Genomic DNA, 21349 nt, shown 5'->3' with positions numbered 1-21349 from the left:
CACACCCATGGACGTTACTTTCTTCTCCCTAATTAGTCTGGATCTTAGTACCTCCTCGATTATTTCTAGAACGCAGACAGATGTTAACTGTTCTGATTGGTTCCAGAAGCCGATGGGTTGGGCCAGGGCTAGAACACATGGGTAAAGCAGCGTTTTGAAAATGTGTCATTGGCTTTGATACTTGGATTGGTTTGATGATCCAATTGCTGATGACATTGTTTTGCACAACACCCCTCATTTAAACATCACTAAAAAGGACTTCAACGATGGCAGTCTCAGACTGAATTATGAAGCGAACAGAGCAGCAGATGAATGTAGTTTGAGTCACCAGGCAACTTGTGATTTACATCAAATTTCAGTGCACGTATTGAATCACAAGGGAAGATTTTTTACCAACCAATTGGATTCATTTTCTAATCCATCACAGGTCATGAAACAGAGCAACATTAAAGCAGTCATCAATGGCTCTTATCTGGCAGTAATGCCTGACTGATTCAGAGTGCACCTCAACCTAATCAAACACTCTTTCCATGAACTAAACTAAAGTGCTTTAGCTCTGGGGCAATCACTCTCTGCATCTTTTCATGGGGAAAATCTGCCTTGGCATCTGTTCAAGACAACCCAGGTCCCACACAAAAACCACAGCACAAAAGATGTTGGCAAACAGAGTAAAGTTAAGAGAGAGAAAATGTTTACCTGGAAACTCCCCCCTTCCTTTGAACGAGCGAGGTCTACGAGAGCCGGTTAAATCGCCTTGCAGTTAAATCGCCTTGCCACGGGCTAGGCCTGTGAACAAATAACGGTGAGAGCGAGGAAAAGGAGGAAACAGTGAAGTCAGGGGTTGAGCTCTTATAAATAGTTCACAGCCTTCCTGCCTTGTCTGACAGGCTGGACACATGACAGAAGAACAATTCCTTGCAGAAACATTCCGTTCCTTCCAAAACAGACTGCGGTGATTGACTGGGATAACAAAAGCAGTGCCATGGCTCTCCAGCTAACACCAGCCGACAGGAAAAGGCTAACACGGTTACCATTGACATGCTCTTTCCAACAATTCCGAGAGACTCATTGATCTTATTTGGGGAGGGCTCTTTGTGCATGCAAGTCATTGAAATGAAATGTGACAGTGTTCCTTTCAATTCTTGTAACTCGTCTGTTATTGTAATTTGCATGCCATGGCTTTACGTGATTGAGGTTGAATGTGAATTGTATCTGAGGACCCAGAGGGATGATATACAAATTATACACTGACTGTACAAAACATTAGGAACAACTTTCTAATATTGAGTTGCACCCTTTTTGCTCTCAGAAAAGCCTGAATTTGTAAGGGCATGGACTCTACAATGTGTCAAACATTCCACAGGAATGCTGGCCCATGTTGAATCCAATACTTCCCACAGTTGGCTGGATGTCCTTTCGGTGGTGGACCATTCTTGATACACACGGGAAACTGTGTGTATCAAACCAGCATTGTTGTGGTTCTTGACACACTCAAACCGGTGCGCCTGGCACCTATCATCATACCCCGTTCAAAGGCACTTACATCTTTTGTCTTGCCCATTCACCCACTGAATCGCACACATACACAATCCATGTCTCAATTGCCTCAAGGCTTAAAAAAAATCCTTCTTTAACCTGTCTCCTCCCCTTCATATACACATTGAAGTGGATTTAACAAGATCAATAAGTGATCATAGCTTTCACCTGGATTCACTTGGTCAGTCTGTAATGGAAAGATCAGGTGTTTAGAATGTGTTGTACACTCACTGTATGCATGCATGCATGTATGTATGTATGTATCAAATTAACTCTATTTTGATTGAGGTTGAATGTGAATTCTACCTGAGGACCCATACCTCTCTGTGGTCCCAGAGGGATGATATTGTGGCCTACTCAAAACAGGCTGCCTTTAGGACATACAACCACAAAGCAATACAATTGTCGTCAAAATCTTACAGGGTGGGATAACGATGGTTGCTACTTTGCAGTCTTTTGTTTATTTTAGTGTTATTTTTTACTTTATTGCTTGTAGGGATAGGCACAGTGATTTAAATATTGAAATACCCAAACAGACGTTAGTATTTGAGTCATAACAAAATGGAATATAACGTTGCGGATAAAGTTCGGAGTGACACAATTTCACGTGTACAACATCTGAAGACCTGCATCACTATACTGAGAGCTTTGCTGTTTCTAAAAGGATGTATTTGGGTGTTTTTGAAGCCATTGTTCATGTTTTATCGGGGCCCACATACTACACAACAAAGGACGAGGAAGTGATTTGCTGTTTGGGGTAAGTTTCTTAAAAAAATATACAAAAAAGATGTCTGGACCCTTCTACAATATTCCATTTACATCAAAAATATAGATTTGGTAGTAAAAAATAAAACTTCTCCTTTAAGGCCTTCAGTCATCTGAGCCATGGACTGTTTACTAGGCTACCATCTGGAAAACAGAGTCAGTAAAGGTGCATCAGTGCCAAAAGCGAGAGACTAAAAGCATCTTCTATTACCAGACCATCACTAGCTGTCTACCAGGTGATGCATGCTCATTCACACAACACACACAACAGCTATTTCCCACACACACACACACACACACACACACACACACACACACACACACAACGCTGCTGTCCCGTCCCATGCCATAGAGACATTGAACCACTGGACACTTCCCGTTTCACACTGAGTAATAAAATATTATATTCCCGACATAGCTCATACTGTACCTTGTATTTAGTTACACTGTTTATACACCACATATGTATTTATACACTGGATTCTTGACATAGCTGAATGGTTGTCCTTCTGGAAGAAGGTTCTCCCATCTCCATAGAGGAACTCTGGAGCTCTGTCAGAGTGACCATCGGGTTCTTGGTCACCTCCCTGACCAAGGCCCTTCTCCCCGATTGCTCAGTTTGTCCGGGCGGCCAGCTCTAAGAGTCTTAGGGGTTCCAAACTTCTTTCATTTAAGCATTGTATTTATTTATTTAACTAGGCAAGTCAGTTAAGAACAAATTCTTATATACAATGACGGCCTACACCGGCCAAACCCGGACAGCGCTGGGCCAGTGGTGGCAGGTAACCTAGTGGTTAGAGCATTGGGCCAGTACCCAAAAGGTTGCTGGATCAAATCCCAGAGCTGACAAGGTAAAAAAAATCTGTCGTTCTGCCCGAGCAAGGCAGTTAACCCACTGTTCCCCAGGCACCGAAGACGTGGATGTTGATAAAGGCAGCCCCCCACACCTCTCTGATTCAGAGGGGTTGGGTTAAATGCGGAAGAGACATTTCAGTTGTACAACTGACTAGGTATCCCCCTTTCCCCCTATTGTGAGCCGCCCTATGGGACTCCCAATCACGGCTGGTTGTGATACAGCCTGGATGATGGAGGCCACTGTGTTCTTGGGGACCTTCAAAGCTGAAGAAAAGTTTCTTATTTAAAATTCTTATTTAAAATGACAGCCTTGGAACAGTGGGTTAACTGCCTTGTTCACGGGCAGAATGACAGATTTTTACCTTGTCAGATCGGGGATTCGATCTAGCAACCTTTCGGTTACTGGCCCAACGCTCTAACCACTAGGCTACGTGCCGCATATAAGACATACAAATGTCTTGTATGCTGCTGCATAAATTATGTAATATGCCAGGGAGATATGTATACTGTCGCTAAGTAAGTAATACTAAGTGTATGTTGTGTAGTAACTTGTTAGTAGCCCATGTGCCTCACCCTAATAATTTGTTGCCTTTCCCCCTCATAACTTAGCCTACTGTTCTGACTTGGTAATGCACATGTAGCCTATAGCCTGTTTTAGAGACATGTCATCATAAAATATTGCAAGTGCTTTCATGGTCTGCTTATATGCCCCCTTTATTTATCCTACAGTTGTGACTTGGTGTACTGGGAGAATACTGTAAGAACGGCCCATGTTCTGAATTCTGTCGCTGTTCATTTCAAAAGTGCTGAACAAATAGTTGTATTGACTACTTCTGTCTTAGCTCGCTCATTAATGTCTTAATCAAAATGTTCCGCTGATCGTTCCCTTTGCAATAGTTTGTACATCTCAATTGTCAGTAGAAACCACATTTGTTTAAGCAAGTCCACCATATCAGCTATGTTTTTAAAAAGGCAGTAAATGAGGCTGAATTAACTGTTTTGCTGTCAGACAAGGCGTCGCTGATAGCCAAGTGTAGCAGTGGTAAGGATTCACTCCATGTGCTGAAAAGAAAGCTGTGCTATTTTGGCAGTTTTATGTAGGCACTAACAGTTTGTGGGCACCGTTTGTCACTATTATTGTGCAATTAATGTATTGTTTAGTGTTGTGTTTTCCCCACCAAGATTTACATGCTAAAATTGCCACTGGGTGTAATGATTACGTCTGGCAACGGAAACCGTTAACGGTTTAAGAACCAAACAGAACGAACCGTCAGGGACCTACCTGAATTAGTCCATTATGAACTCTCATTTCTGTTGCAAAACGTTTTCCGTTGGAGTAAAGGTTTCTGTTGCAAAACACTTTGCAGCAAACGAAACGTTTTGCAACAGAATAAGCATAATGAATAGACCCCAAGCGTTGTATAGATTCAACAAGGGTGTATTCCTTCCCGCGATTCTGTTGCAAAAAGTATATTCAACAGAAGCATTCAGAACGGATAGGGACCTACCTGCATTTCTCCAATATAAACTCTCGTTTTGCTCCCGTTTGGTTCTTAAACGGTGAACGGTTTCCGTAATGAACACATCCCAGGTATGTCTCTGACAGAAGGCTAATCTACCTGCATTAATTGCTTGTTTCACCATGGAGTGGAGTTCAGTCCGCTAAAACAACCTAAGCGTGACGCGTTTCTAAACAACAACTTTACCTATACAGTCAGCTACACAGGATCCACTGTCTCTTGTGGTTTATGTACTGTACTAATATGATGCATTTTCTACGCTCTAAAATAGCCTTTCCAGTTAAAAAGGTATTGTATGACATTAACATTGCACTCAAATCTTCAGCCAGCTATTATACTGATGAATGAAAAGAACATATGTAGGCTTTTCCAGGCCAGTGTGAATGTTTGTATGCATTTAGGTATTATGCATAACGTGCCATGAATTGTAGCTCACAAAAAAACATTGCTTTAGCTTCCTATACTACGAAGAGGTTAATTTATCTTACCTGCGTGTCCGAGGGCTATTAGCGGGTCCTTGCAGGTTTACTCTCTCTGCTCCAGCTGCTCCTGGAACTTCACGTGAACTCTGGCGCAAAAACACCGGTCTGCTACCATGAAACACATCCAATTCAAGGAGACTTTGGAGTCTACGGTGGACTTTTCTACTGTTTCCTCTAGTCAATGTATTCGAAGAGATATGGGCATTTGTTTGTGTCACAGGGAGCAAACGACAACCATGCAGTGCTCTAATGCTTCCTTATTCAGCTACCTTACCCGTGTGAAGCTAGCCACAATAAGGATTAGCCACACCAGTGGAATTTGCTGTTCGCCTTCAAATTAAAAGTCACCCATTGAAAGTGATTCAAATGGATACAAATAGTGGAATCATGCCATATTTGGACTAAATAATGTTAAACAAGGTCGGAATGTTATTATAAAAATACAATAATTAGTTAATTTGACCCAAAAAAATCTGTTGATATTGCACTGTAGATGAATTAGACTTTAGAATTGCATTGAGGCATACTTATGTGCACTGTACAGCCTAATGGATGTTGCACTCATGAAATGGGATATCCGACTACTCACTGACACTCACAGAGCAGAGCTGTGTAGAGTTTACACAAATGTTAGTGTGTTAGCTCTTATTGCAGGACTTTTACTGTGGAAATCACCTTTCCAGTCATTCGTCTTTCCAGACATTCATACTGCATTGTACTGCCTAGGCCCTTGGCCCTAACCTATGGATGCTGCACCCATGAAATGGGGTATCAGCCTACTCAGTGACACGCACAGAGCAAACTGTGTAGAGTTTACACAAATATTAGCATCTTAGCTCATATTGCAGGACTTTGATTGTGGGAAATCACCTTCTTGAATTGATTATAAATCCATTGCGGTCATCATAATTGTGTATAATGCAAATATTGTATTTAGTGCCTATTAAGAAATAAACATGTAAATGAAACATTAAACAATGTATTTATTATATTTGTGGACACATCTCTAGTCTGAATACATAAGTGTGTCCACTAATAGTATAAATACATTGTTTAGTGTTTAATGTACATGTTTATTTCTTAATAATCACTCTGGGACCTGTGGTGCAACCTCTGAAATCACCATACAATGTTACAAATGAAGAAACATATCCTATAAGTATGTTCTACTATTTTTACATTTTGACTTACTTATCTCAAAATATCAACTTAAGCATAATTTATTTTGATAGTATCTCAAAATGTGTAGATAGTATTGACATAAACAAATATTTGGGTGGCTGGAATGGGCTTCCATAGAAATCACCAAACAATGTTACAAATTAAGAAATATATCTTATAAGTAGGGTCTACTATCTCAAAATTTCAGCTTAGAATCTCAATGTTTAACTCGTAATGTCGACTTATTTATCTCAAAAAAGAATTATGATTTCCCCCCCAAAAAATTATGGTATCTCAAAATGTTTAGATAGTATCTCAAAATTACTATATAGTATTGACATTTTGTAAAATAAATTGGTGGCGGGAATGAGCTTCCATAATAAGGATGTTGCAGGAGGACAGAAACATAGTCTCAGAAACGTTTTTATTTATTTTACCTTTATTTAACTAGGCAAGTCAGTTAAGAACAAATTCTTATTTTTAATGACAGCCTAGGAACAGTGGGTTAACTGACAAAACAAAATACACTAGACAAGGTGGGATCTTTTGTGTCTGTAAAATGAATTATGGAAACCCAAATATTGATATAATAACCATCATATTGAAGTAAACTTGGAGTCACAAAATGATATGTAGTGTGGTTCCCCCACTATGACTTGGGAATGCATGGAGTTTATTAGGTAAAGCTACAGATGAAAGAAATTATGATCAACTTTACAGGGTGATGCAAGGTGCAAATTAAAATTCTCTCTGATCCATAATAATCTCATCATCATGTAGGTAGGTGGCCTACCCGCACTGTATCTGTTGGCTAGAGCGCACATGCCAAAACCAGAGTGGGAACATTCGCTATATGACGCAACATTCCATCAGTACAGTCGTGGCTAAAAGTTTTGAGAATGACACAAATATTAATTTGCACAAAGTTTGCTGCTTCAGTGTCTTTAGATATTTTTGTCAGATGTTACTATGGAATACTGAAGTATAATTACAAGCATTTCATAAGTGTCAAAGGCTTTTATTGACAATTACATGAAGTTGATGCAAAGAGTGAATATTTGCATTGTTGACCCTTCTTTTTCAAGACCTCTGCAATCCGCCCTGGCATGCTGTCAATTAACTTCTGGGCCACATCCTGACTGATGGCAGCCCATTCTTGCATAATCAATGCTTGGAGTTTGTCAGAATTTCTGGGGTTTTGTTTGTCCACCCGCCTCTTGAGGATTGACCACAAGTACTCAATGGGATTAAGGTCTGGGGAGTTTCCTGGCCATGGACCCAAAATATTGATGTTTTGTTCCCCCAAGCCACTTAGTTATCACTTTTGCCTTATGGCAAGGTGCTCCATCATGCTGGAAAAGGCATTGTTCATCACGAAACTGTTCCTGGATGGTTTGGAGAAGTTGCTCTCGGAGGATGTGTTGGTACCATTCTTTATTCATGGCTGTGTTCTTAGGCAAAGTTGTGAGTGAGCCCACTCCCTTGGCTGAGAAGCAACCCCACACATGGATGGTCTCAGGATGCTTTACTGTTGGCATGACACAGGACTGATGGTAGCGCTCACCTTGTCTTCTCCGGACAAGCTTTTTTTCGGATGCCCCAAACAATCGGAAAGGGGATTCATCAGAGAAAATGACTTTACCCCAGTCCTCAGCAGTCCAATCCCTGTACCTTTTGCAGAATATCAGTCTGTCTCGGATGTTTTTCCTGGTGAGAAGTGGCTTCTTTGCTGCCCTTCTTGACACCAGGCCATCCTCCAAAAGTCTTTGCCTCACTGTGTGTGCAGATGCACTCACACCTGCCTGCTGCCATTCCTGAGCAAGCTCTGTACTGGTGGTGCCCCGATCCCACAGCTGACTCAACTTTAGGAGACGGTCCTGGCTCTTGCTGGACTTTCTTGGGCGCCCTAAAGCCTTCACAACAATTGAACCGCTCTCCTTGAAGTTCTTGATGATCCGCTAAATGGTTGATTTAGGTGCAATCTGACTGGCAGCAATATCCTTGCCTGTGAAGCCCTTTTTGTGCAAAGCAATGATGACAGCACGTGTTTCCTTGCAGGTAACCATGATTGAGAGAGGAAGAACAATGATTCCAAGCACCACCCTCCTTTTGAAGCTTCCAGTCTGTTATTCGAACTCAATCAGCATGACAGAGTGATCTCCAGCCTTGTCCTCGTCAACACTTACACCTGTGTTAACGAGAGAATCACTGACATGTCAGCTGGTCCTTTTGTGGCAGGGCTGAAATGCAGTGGAAATGTTTTTTGGGGATTCAGTTCATTTGCATGGCAAAGAGGGACTTTGCAATTAATTGCAATTCATCTGATCACTCTTCATAACATTCTGGAGTATATGCAAATTGCCATCATACAAACTGAGGTAGCAGACTTTGTGAAAAATAATATTTGTGTCATTCTCAACTTTTGGCCACGACTTTAGAGTTGAAAATGCTATGGAAATCCATTACAGTAAAGGGAAACTTCACTGCTAGACACTATTTGGGTGTTTTTCCACTCTCCCTACATAATTATGTTTCAGACATAAGTATGTACTAAATCTGTATTTTTGCATTTTCACACCGGGGGTATTCAAACAATGAAGTCATTGGTTGATTGAGCCTGCTGCTCCCATGTAAAAATGGGAGTCATGTTTTGTATCAATTATTGTAGCCTTTGTGTTTCACCGGCTGCACGATCACACAAGTAGATATGGTTGTCCTTGTTCAATAGAGCCATTGGACTTGACTCAAGAATGTTCCTATCTGCCAAGACATTGCAGTATATCTAGGTTGACACATGTTATATGGCTTTGTAATGACTACAGCCTGATGGGAGCCGTACTTCCTTGTTCCTAACCTCAAATGCAGGCTTTTCAAAACGGAGGCGGTACTAGTTTACAGGCTCACTGTCTATCCGAGACTGCTAAATAATTAGCTACAATGGCTGCTTCTGATGATTCCTCTTTCCAAGAAGAGCTGGACGACTACATTTGTTTTAATGTTCTTTTACATAGGAGCATACAGACATATTTATTTGAGATGGAATACACTGATAAGGAGTTGAGACGGCGAGAAAAATAATTTGCAAGACCAGCAAGTAGGGGCTGGTCTCAGGAGGGTAAATGACAAACAAGTAGTTTGTTGTCTGTAGCTGGCCAGAAATATAATCTCTCTTTTAACCGAGGCAGTGTTGTTCAGTACAGTGCAATTTGGTAATTGATTCGGCCTTAACAGGGCTTGCTAGAACCACTACAAGCCAAGCTATTTTAGCTACCAAGCTTTATTGTTTGCTATACCTAAAATGCACTGTAGTCTAATGTTATAGCTAGCTAGCTAACTAGCATCAGTGCCTCTCATTACGAGCAAAAATTGATACATGTTTTGATGATGATTTCAGAGAGTAATGACTTTGGCTTGATGACTCATTAGTCTTGGAGTAGCTATACCTGTGTGTTGTAGCTAGCTAGCTAGCTAACGTGTGTCTGTGAGATGTCTCATATTCTACACCATGCTGCTACAGCAGGAATACAGACAGTACACAACCATTACCCAATAATGTGTAATACCGTTTTTCGTCAAGGGGTGTGAATACTTTCTGAAGGAACTGTATTTACATATACAGTACCAGTCAACAGTTTGGACACACCAACTCAGGTTTTTTCTTTATTTTTACTATTTTCTACATTGTAGAATGATAGTGAAGAGTTCCAAACTATGAAATAACAATTATGGAATCATGTAGTAACCTGGAAAAGTGTTAAATTAAAAGATATTGTATATTTGCGATTCTTCAAAGTAGCCACCCTTTGCCGTGTTGACAGCTTTGCACACCCTTGGCATTCTCTCAACCAGCTTCATAAGGTAATCACCTGGAATTCATTTCAATTAACAGGTGTGTCTTGTTAAAAGTTAATTTGTGGAATTTCTTTCCTTCTTAATGCGTTTATCAGTTGTGTTGTAACAAGGTAGGGGTGGTATACAGAAGATAGCCCTATTTGGTAAAAGACCAAGTCCATATTATGGCAAGAACAGCTCAAACAAGAAAAGAGAAACGACAGTCTATCATTACTTTAAGACAGGAAGGTCTGTCAATATGGAACATTTTAAAATAAACTTTGAAAGTTTCTTCAAGTGCAGTCGCAAAAACCATCAAGCGCTATAATGAAACTGGCTCTCATGAGGACCGCCACAGGAAAGGAAGACCCACAGTTACATCTGCTGCAGAGGATAAGTTCATTAGAGTTAACTGCACCTCATAAATTGCAGGCCAAATAAATGTTTCACAGAGTTCAAGTAACAGACACATCTCAACATCAACTGTTCAGAGAAGACTGTGTTAATCAGGCCTTCATGGTCAAATTGCTGCAAAGAAACTACTACTAAAGGACACCAATAAGAAGAAAATACTTGCTTGGGCCAAGAAACATGAGTAATGGATATTAGATCAGTGGAAATCTGTCCTTTGGTCTGCTGAGTCCAAATTTGAGATTTCTGGTTCCAACCGCCGTGTCTTTGTGAGATGCAGAGTAGGTGAACGGATGATCACCGCATGTGTGGTTCCCACCGTGAAGCATGAAGGAGGAGGTGTGATGGTGTGGGGGTGCTTTGCTGCTGACACTGTGGATAATTTATTTAGAATTCAAGGCACACTTCACCAGCATGGCTACCACAGAATTCTGCAGCAATACGCCATCCCATCTGGTTTGTGCTTATTGGGACTATCATTTGTTTTGCAACAGGACAATGACCCAAAACACACCTTCAGGCTGTGTAAGGGCTATTTGACCAAGAAGGAGAGTGATGGAGTGCTGCATCAGATGACCTGGCCTCCACAATAACTCGATCTCAACCCAGTTGAGATGGTTTGGGATGAGTAGGACCGCAGAGTGTAGGAAAAGCAGCCAACAAGTGCTCAGCATATGTAGGAACTCCTTCAAGACTGTTGGAAAAGCATTCCAGTTGCTTGGCTTTGTGCTTAGGGTTGTTGTCATGTTGAAATTGTATTGGTCACACAGGTGTTTCTCAGATGTTATTGCGGATGCAGCGAAATCTCTTCGCACCAGTCTGAGGTCCTAAGCTCTCTGGAGCAGATTTTCATCAAGGATCTCTCTGTACTTTTCTCTGTTCATCTTTCCCTCAATCCTGACTAGTCTCCCAGTCCCTGCCGCTGAAAAACACCCCCACAGCATGATGCTGCTACCACCATGCTTCACTGTAGGGATGGTGCCAGGTTTCCTCCAGACATGAAGCTTGGCATTCAGACCAAAGAGTTCGACCTTGGTTTCATCAGACCAGAGAATCTTGTTTATCATGGTCTGAGAGTTGTTTAGGTGCCTTTTGGCAAACTCCAAGCAGGCTGTCATGCGCCTTCTACTGAGGAGTGGCTTCGGTCTGGCCACTCTACAATAAAGACCTGATTGGTGGAGTGCTGCAGAGATGGTTGTACTTCTGGAAGTTTCTCCCATCTCCACAGAGGCACTCTGGAGCTCTGTCAGAGTGACCATCGGGTTCTTGGTCACCTCTCTGACCATGGCCCTTCTCCCCCGATTTCTTAGTTTTGCCGGGTGGCAAGAATCTTGGTGGTTCCAAACTTCTTCCATTTAAGAATGATGGAGGCTACTGTGATCCTTGGGACCTTCAATGCTGCAGAAATGTCTTAGTACCCTTCCCCAGATCTGTGCCTCGAAACAATCCTGTCTCTGAGCTCTGCGGAGAATTCCTTCGACCTCATGGCTTGGTTTTTGCTCTGACATGCACTGTCAACTGTGGGACTTTATATAAACAGGTGTGTGCCTTTCCAAATCATGTCCAATCATTTTAATTTACCACAGGTGGACTCCAATCAAGTTGTAGAAATAGGATGTTCCAGAGCTCAATTTTGAGTCTCATAGCAAAGAGTCTGAATACTTATGTAAATAAGATACTTCTGTTTTTAATTGCTAAAACATTAAAAAAAATATCTAAACTTGTTTTTGCTTTGTCATTATGGGGCATTGTGTGCACATTGAGGGAAAAAAACTATTGAATCAAATTTAGAATAAGGCTCTAACGTAACAAAATATGGGAAAAAAGTAAATGGGTCTGAATACTTTATGAATGCTCTGTGTGTGTGTATATATATATATATATATATATATATAGTACCTGTCAAAAGTTTGGACACACCTAATCATTCAAGGGTTTTTCTTTATTTTTACTATTTTCTACATTGTAGAACAGCTCATCTATATGTTTTTTAAATGTCAAATCCATATCAATCCAAATGCCTAAGTATTTTTATGCGGGAACACGTTCGATTGGAGAACCATCTAATGAATGAACTTGTAGATCATCTGAAACATTATTACGAAAGTTGAAAAACAACATGTATTTAGTTTTTCCCATATTATTATACCTTTATTTCAACAAGGAACACAGACTGAGACCAAGGTCTCTTTTACAGCTGGGCCCTGCGTATACATGTTTACACATACAGTTTAGGTACAATGATTAAAAAACTAAAGACAAACAAAATGATCACAGATAACACAAAAAAATACAGCAACAGATTACATTTACACATAGGTTATTCCCCTAACAGCTCAAGAACTTACATTACTGGAAACAGTTACAAGCAATACAAAAATAAAAATCCTTCAATAAATATTTAAAATGGGCAAAGGGGACAAGAGTCTCAAGTTTAAGTTTAGTCTGCAGGCTATTCCATAGGCAAGGAGTGTAACAGGAAAAGGCAGCCATACCCAACTCTGTGGGAATTGCATGGGCCTCAAGTGTAATCCATGTTTGAGACCTGGTTTTAGGAATTATAATTCTAATATTGATGAGTGATGATAAATAAGAAGGTAGCTTACATTAACTTTCTTTCAGTCAAATGACAAAATCGCTCTCTAGTGGCCTCATGGGTGGAATGTTAATATTTATCATAATTTCATAATTAATAAACATTATTACTTTTTAAATTCCGAAAATACAGTCAAACGGTTTTGTTATATTTCAGTCTTCTGTGATGTATATAAAGTGTAATATTGGGATGCAAACTCAAAATTGAATACATTTCTATATCTGACATGATACACATAACCATGGGTGTAAGGTGCATACCTTTGTTTCAAAGTAAATTTGTTTAAGACTACCAAGAAACACAGTGTGACCCTGATTTAGCCCACTGCAGTAAAATGTTGCACAAGTTTGAAATCAGCAAGGGATTTCTGCATAGCTATACAATCTGACTGTAGTATTGACACATTAGTTTAGCATACATAATAGTATCATCCGCATATAGATAAAGTTTACAATTTTTAACAGATTGACCAATGGTGTTTATATAAATAGTGAGGGGAACAGGTCCCGAAATCGACCGCTGTGGTACAACTTTATGTATTTCAATCACGATGGCCTGAGTTCTGTCACTAAGATAATCATGAAACCATGAACAGCCATCAGAGCTCACGCCTATCGAGGAGAACTTATTCAATAAAACAGCATGAACTGCAGTATCAAAAGCTTTTGACAGGTCAACAAACAAAGCAGCACATTTCATTTTAGTCTCTAAAGCATTGACAAGATCATTAACAACTAAAGTGGTTGCTGTAATAGTGCTATGCCCAGGCCTAAACCCTGATTGGTTTACATTCAAAATACATTTCTCAAATAAAAAAGAGCAAAGTTGTACATTTACCAATGATTCATGAATCTTAGCTAGACAAAGAAGCCTTGAAATGAGGCGGTAATGATTAAGATCACAACTATCCCCGCCCTTATGGATTGGCAGCACAAGACCTGATTTCCATACTTTTGGAATATTTCCTGATAACAATGTTAAATAACAAATGTGGGTTATTGAGCCAACAATGATGGGCGCACTAAGCAGACCAGGATCTAATTGCTTGGCCCCTGTGGATTTGCTATTGTCTATTGCTAGCAAAGCATCCAGGACTTTTCCTGTAAATAACCAAAAAGAAAAGGTTTGACCATCATTTCTCTGATCATGCAGCAAGTTTCCCCTATCAGCAGCCAGCCATATATCATTGTGAATAGGCTTAGTTCTTCCAAAGAGATAGACCGATTTAATAAAATGGTGATTAAATGCATCAATGAAGGCATTTTCTTCTGTAATGAGGCCAGTGTCTGAATTCATTTGTTGTGGCAGAGAGGAGGAAGTAGAAAACCCGTCAGGGATTTGACAGTTTTCCATAATTTAGCCGGATTCCCATTACAATCCGAAAAAGCGGTTACATAATAATCAGATTTAGCCTTTCTGATTTGTCTTACACAATAATGTGTAGGAAAACCGGATTGGTTATATTGTATTTCAAGTCAAAGATTTTATAGCTCAATGTTCTATCTGTGGTATAACATTAGCTAGCTAGCTAAGTTCGAAGGGAGACCAACTTGGATTTTAGCTAGCTACCATTAGGATTGCTAGCTATTGTTGACGAACTTTGTTAGCTAATGACAACATTGCCATCCATTTGATGACATGATAATGATTGCAAAGTTCTTTCCTACTAAATATTTGCCTACTTTAGCAATGTCATATTTCAAATCAAAATCAAATCAAATGTTATGTCACATGCACTGAATACAACAGTTGTAGACCTTACAGTGAAATGCTTACTTACAAGCCCTTAACCAACAATTCAGTTTTAAGAAAAATACAGCATTTTTTTTAAATAAAAAAGTTACAGATAATTAAAGAGCAGTAGTAAAACAACAATAGCGGGGCTATATACAGGGGCTATCGGTACAGAGTCAATGTGCAGGGGCACCGGTTAGTCAAGGTAATTGAATTCATATGTACATGTCGGTAGAGTTATTAAAGTGACTATGCATAGATAATAACAGAGAGTAGCAGCAGCGTAAAAGGGGTAGTCAAATAGTCTGGGTATTCATTTGATTAGATGTTCAGGAGTCTTATGGCTGGGTGTAGAAACCATTTAGAAACCTCTAGGACCTAGACTTGGCGCTCCGGTACCGCTTGCCGTGCGGTAGCAGAGAGAACAGTCTATGACTACGGTGGCTGGAGTCTTTGACAATTTTTAAGGCCTTCCTCTGACACCGCCTGGTATAGAGGTCCTGGATGGCAGGAAGCTTGGCCCCAGTGATGTACTGGGCCGTACATACTACTCTCTGTAGTGCCTTGCAGTCAGAGGCCGAGCAGTTGCCATACCAGGCAATGATGCAACCAGTCAGGATGCTCTCTATGTTGCAGATGTAGAACCTTTTGAGGACCTGAGGACCGATGCCAAATCTATAGTGTTATTTAGGAGGGGGATTCGAGGGGGGGCTGTTGAGAAATGTTGATGGCTATATCGGTCCGCTAACACAGGACTAGTAAAGGCAGAGTGCACTACTATAATTGTTTTTACAATTTATTATTAATATTGTATTTTTATTCCGATTTTTCAGGGGGTGCTGCATCACCCTCAGCACCTCCACTTCCCGCAGCTATGACTGTGTGTGTGCGTGTTTGTGTCTATCTGGCAGGCTGTCTGCCAGCCTGTCTTGGAGTTCCAGATGTGACTGGAGGAGTGGTGGTGGCCATTGGTAGGAACTCATCATCATGAAGTTCATCTATACTGAATACAAATATAAACGCAACATGTGATGTGTTGAAATAAAAGATCCCAGAAATGTTCCATACACACAAAAAGCTTATTTCTCTAAACTGTTATGCACAAATGTGTTCACATCCCTGTTAGTGAGTATTTCTACTTTGCCAAGATAATCCATCCAGGATTATCAGGTGTGGCATATCAAGAAGATGATTAAACATCATGATCATTACACCGGAGCACGTTATGCTGGGGACAATAAAAGGCCACTCTAAAATGTGCAATTTTGTCACAACACAATGCCACAGATGTCTCAGGTTTTGAGAGAGCATGCAATTGGCATGCTGACTGCAGGAATGTCCACCAGAGCTGTTGCCAGAGAATTGAATGTTAATTTCTCTACCATAAGCCACCTCCAACATTGTTTTAGAGAATTTGGCAGTACGTCCAACCGGCCTCACAACCGCAGAACATGTGTAAACACGCCAGCCCAGGACCTCCATATCCGACTTCTTCACCAATAGGATCGACTGAGAATAGCCACCCGGACAGCTGATGAAACTGAAGAGTATTTATGTCTGTAATAAAGCCCTTTTGTGGGGAAAAGTAATTCTAATTGGCTGGAGCTGGCTCCCAAGTGCCACCCATGGCTGCGCCGCTGCCCAGTCACATGCAATCCATAGATTAGGGCCTAATGAATTTTGCATATATAAATTGTGTATAGAGCTGACATAATCCACTTTCCTGCATTAGAGTTGTCTGTCCTTCACAATACATTTATATCTGAACGTTCAATAGCGTTGCACCCTCTTGAATAAGTCCCAGATGTGCCAAAGAAGACTTCACCAGGGTCATAGAAAGAATGGTTGAATGCCAAAGTCGGCAAGTATCAATTGAATTCAATAGTTAAGATACTGATGAATATGTTCGAATTTATTCAGAAAAGCATATGCCTATTTTACAAACACAGAAACAGAGGGATTGTCAATCATCATACAAATGGAACAGTGGTTGTTAACATTTACAATCATGCAAAAAGACAAGTGAAAGAAATGCAATGGCATCCTACTTCTCCTGGGAGACAGACCGTTATTTTTGGACACAAGTGTTTTGAGTTGGAGAAAACCATCCACCATTACTGACCCACATGAGAGGGAGAGATCAATATGATCTGAACAACGTCCCAGTAGGCTGACTGTCTTCTGTCAATTTCAAGCTGCAAAATGAATCTTTCTTCAAAGAAAAGCAGGTTGCAAACTGTAATGGAACGCACAGTATTCAGTTTCTATGGATCACCTACACTGAAAAATGAAACAATCAAATTAGTAAATTGTGAGGGCAGATAGATGAAAAACATGAGAACTTCGTCAGGGTGGAAAATAGGCTTCACCAAAGACAGCACATCCAAGACAGGATGCCAATGGAGCTAATGGTGCTTTTATTATGTAGGAGAAAAGATGTAATGACTTAAGCAAAAGGACAACTTGTTTCAATGGTTGAAAATCATTATTTACCCTATTACCTGCCCATTTGTTGAGCTGCAGTTTAATATGGCATATATTCAGTTACTTGTTGGGAGGAATGCTGAGGTGAAGATAAAGAATGCATGTTGGGACAGAGGGGGAAAATGTGAAACGTGAATATTTTCAACAGATGTATTTTCTATTTTTACAGCAGTTCCACAGGAGAAAAGTTTTGGTCATCTTTACCTTTGACCCTCATCACATTTAAACATACAGGGATGGTGCAGCTGGTTAGTGCAAAAGGCACAGAAGTGGTTGGATTGTTTCTTCTATGTGCGACTCTAAGATTTGATGAAAAAGAAGGTGAAATGGTTGCCATGTACAGTATTGCGGCACATAACATTTAAGTTCAGGGTGAGAAAACATAACTGATATCCTGTGATGTGAGAATAAGGTCAAATTCATATGTAACATACCTCCTACACCATAATACAAATGTTGGTGATCGTGAGGTCAACTATACTAAGATATAATACCAGTAATACCAATGTGAAATGATATCTACTCTATAATCTGTACTTTGAACATAGCCAGTCATCCAAAGGCAATTGACCACATGAAAACCACTCTCTCACTTACTAAGATTGCATTTACACAGGCAGCCCAATTCTAATATTTTTTCACTAATAGTTGTTTTTTTGACCAATCAGATTAGCGCTTTGCCAATAATTGGGCAAAATATTAGTATTGGGCTGCTTGTTTAAATGGGGTGCTATTCTGGTATTCTGATTTGAGAGCTGTGCTCTTAAATTCCTGGAAGTTTAGTGATGCCCATGCATCACACAGCCCTGCTGCTGTTCCCATAATACTAGACAGACTTTCTTTATGAACCATAAAGAATGATAGAGGACTCTATGGCCCAAAAAATTGTTTTAGCATGGGCAGCGCCATTGAGGACTTTCACCAACTGGATGGGACTACTTATGGGTAAAGGAAGGAACACATAATTCCATCTAGATCATCAGGAGGGATCAGCCAATTTATAATAGTTAGTGCTATCTGGGATCCTTACCTAACCTTAACTGTTTTACATTTGAACTTTAATGAAGTGACAGAGTTGGGACATCCCAAGGATACCGTTTAGAAATGTCCAATGAATTGTACTCATGAGTAAACATTCCATAACTGCAGGTGGCAGTAAATCACTAACCTTGGATTTATACTTATTCAAACAAACTCCAGGGGGCAGTATGCACCCTTCCAGATTATTTACCAACTCATAGTAGTAAAATGAGAAAATGGATTACTTCAAAATGGAGATGGCCTCACTGGCAGTGCCTGTGTGCACAGACGCCATAATGGGACAGAAATGATGAAGAGTGCTCTATTGTTCTCTTTGCCATGAACTGAAAACAAAACAAACAGATACAGTGCATTGGGAAAATATTCAGACCCCTTGACTTTTTCCACATTTTGTTACATAACAGCCTTATTCTAAAATGGATTAAATACTTTATTCCCCTCATCAATTTACACACAATACCCCATAAATGACAAAGAAAAAACAGTGTCCTAGACATTTTGGCAAATGTATTAAAAATAAAAACTGAAATATCACCTTTACATAAGTATTCAGAGCCTTTACTCAGAACTTTGTTGAAGCACCTTTGGCAGCAATTACAACCGAGTCTTCTTGGGTATGATGCTACAAGCTTGGCACGCCTGTATTTGGGGAGTTTCTCCCATTCTTCTCTGCAGATCCTCTCAAGCGCTGTCAGGTTGGATGGTGAGCGTCACTGCACAGCTATTTTCAGGTCTCTCCAGAGATGTTCGATCGGGTTCAAGTCCAGGCCACTCAAAGACATTCAGAGACTTGCCCCAAAGCCACTTCTGTGTTGTCTTGGCTGTGTGCTTAGGGTCATTGTCCTGTTGGAAGGTGAACCTGTGCCCTAGTCTGAGGTCCTGATCGCTCTGGAGCAGGTTTTCATCAAGGAGCTCTCTGTACTTTGCTCTGTTCATCTTTCCATCATCCTGACCAGTCTCCCAGTCCCTGCTGCTAAAAACATCCCCACAGCATGATGCTGCCACTACCATGCTTCACCATAGGGATAGTGCCATGTTTCCTCCGGACGTGAAGCTTGGCATTCAGGCCAAAGAGTTCAATCTTGCTTTCATCAGACCAGAGAATCTTGTTTCTCATGGTCTGAGAGTACTTTAGGTGCCTTCTGGAAGGTTCTCCCATCTCCACAGAGTAACTCCAGAGCTCTGTCAGAGTGAGCATCGGGTTCTTGGTCACCTCCCTGACCAAGGCCCTTCTCCCCTGATTGATCAGTTTGGCCAGGTGGCCAGCTCTAGGAAGAGTCTTGGTGGTTCCAAACTTCTTCCATTTAAGAATGATGGAGGCCACTGTGTTCTTGGGGACCTTCAATGCTGCAGACATTTTTTTGGTACCCTTCCCCAGATCTGTGCCTCGACAGCTCTATGGACAATTCCTTCAACCTCATGGCTTGGTTTTTGCTCTGACATGCACTGTCAACTGTGGGACCTTATATGGACAGATGTGTGCCTTTCCAAATCATGTCCAATCTATTTAATTTACCACAGGTGGAGTCCAATCAAGTTGTAGAAACATCAAGGATGATCATTGGAAACAGGATGCACCTGAGCTTAATTTATTACATTTTACATTTTAGTCATTTAGCAGACGCTCTTATCCAGAGCATATAGAACCCACAACCCTGGCGTTGCAAACACCATGCGCTACCAACTGAGCTACAGTCTCATAGCAAATTGTCTGAATACTTAGGTAAATAACGTATCTTTTTTTTGCAAACATTGCTAAAAACCTGTTTTCACTTTGTCATTATGGGGTATTGTGTGCAGATTGATGAGGAAAATGTTTTATTTAATCCATTGTAGAATAAGGCTGTAATGTGACAAAATGGGGAAAACGTCAAGGGGTCTGACTACTTTCCGAATGCACTGTATATCCATCTACTTGTAGGACAAAAACAACAAGGTAATATTAAGGCAATCTTACAAATGGGAAAGCATTTCTCACAGGGACGAAAAGGACACAACATGATAGGTAGGAAATTATAGGCATTTCAATTAATGGTTGCTGGGCTTAAAACTCAATGCCTCTCTTTTCATCTTTCTCTTAATTCATATCACCCTAGGACACTGTCCTTACTCTGTAATGAAGTGACACACATTGTAGTTAAAATGCAATATATTCAGCCCCGACTGTAAATGCACTAGACCAGGGCTGTCAATATCATTTTGCCCCATGGGTGGTATTCGGCCATCACTGGGGGCTGGAGGACCGCACTGAAAATTGGTTACATTTCCTCAGCGTCCAAAAAAGACAAAAGAAATAGTCCTCTATCCATCGTTCGATGCTCCCTGACTGCCTAGCTTTTGTTTTGGTGATTTAGCTAGACAGATTAAAGAGAAGCATAAATCTAGGTCCAATATAATTTCTATACAGTTTTGATTTGGTGTCTTCTTTTTTTTACTCAAGCTAACGATTTCAATGCCGCTCATGGGTAGTTTGAGTATAAATAAATAAAAAATTTAAACCACCCGTATGATTGACACACCTGAACTAGACAAAAAGGATACCTACAGCTGCATACTCTGAACCTTAACATGAAGACTTACTATCAAGACAGAGAGAAGATAGTGGGATTATGCAGTGCTATGGAGGGGGAAGCATGTATTGAATGCCCCACTCCATTAATTACTATAAGTAAACCAAGGTTATTTGACAGCATCCTTTAAACCCATCTTTTTTGTTGTTTCCCCAATTCAAGAGGCGAAGGTCGAGAGCCGTGCATCCTTCGAAACACAACTCACCCGCACCGCTTCTTGACACAATGCCCCTTAAACCTGGAAGCCACACCAATGTGTCGGCGCTAACACCGTACACCTGGCGACCGTGGCAGCTTGCATGCGCCCGGCCCGCCACAGGAGTCGCTAGAGCACGATGGGATAAGGACATCCCTGGTGGCCAA

The 21349-nt window shown here is 40.7% G+C and overlaps 1 protein-coding gene across 2 annotated transcripts in view; it reads right to left on the bottom strand.

The window, feature by feature from the left end:
* The window catches only part of LOC115148600 (double C2-like domain-containing protein beta), a 363678-nt gene extending 358260 nt beyond the window's left edge, over nt 1-5418 (bottom strand). Inside the window, exons 1-2 of one of the 2 annotated variants that reach the window (XM_029690640.1) lie at nt 5165-5418; nt 697-786 (exon numbers count right to left, since the gene is read on the bottom strand). The gene's annotated coding sequence lies outside the window, so the exon portion shown is untranslated. The remainder of the gene's footprint in view (nt 1-696; nt 787-5164) is intronic. The other variant, XM_029690641.1, reaches the window with a different exon arrangement.
* Nucleotides 5419-21349: the final 15931 nt, after the last annotated feature.

The sequence above is a fragment of the Salmo trutta genome, chromosome 15, assembly GCF_901001165.1.
Source record: "Salmo trutta chromosome 15, fSalTru1.1, whole genome shotgun sequence".
Lineage (NCBI taxonomy): Eukaryota > Metazoa > Chordata > Actinopteri > Salmoniformes > Salmonidae > Salmo > Salmo trutta.
The sequence above is the reverse complement of the archived record's forward strand: the minus strand, read 5'-3'. Positions and strand labels throughout refer to the sequence as shown.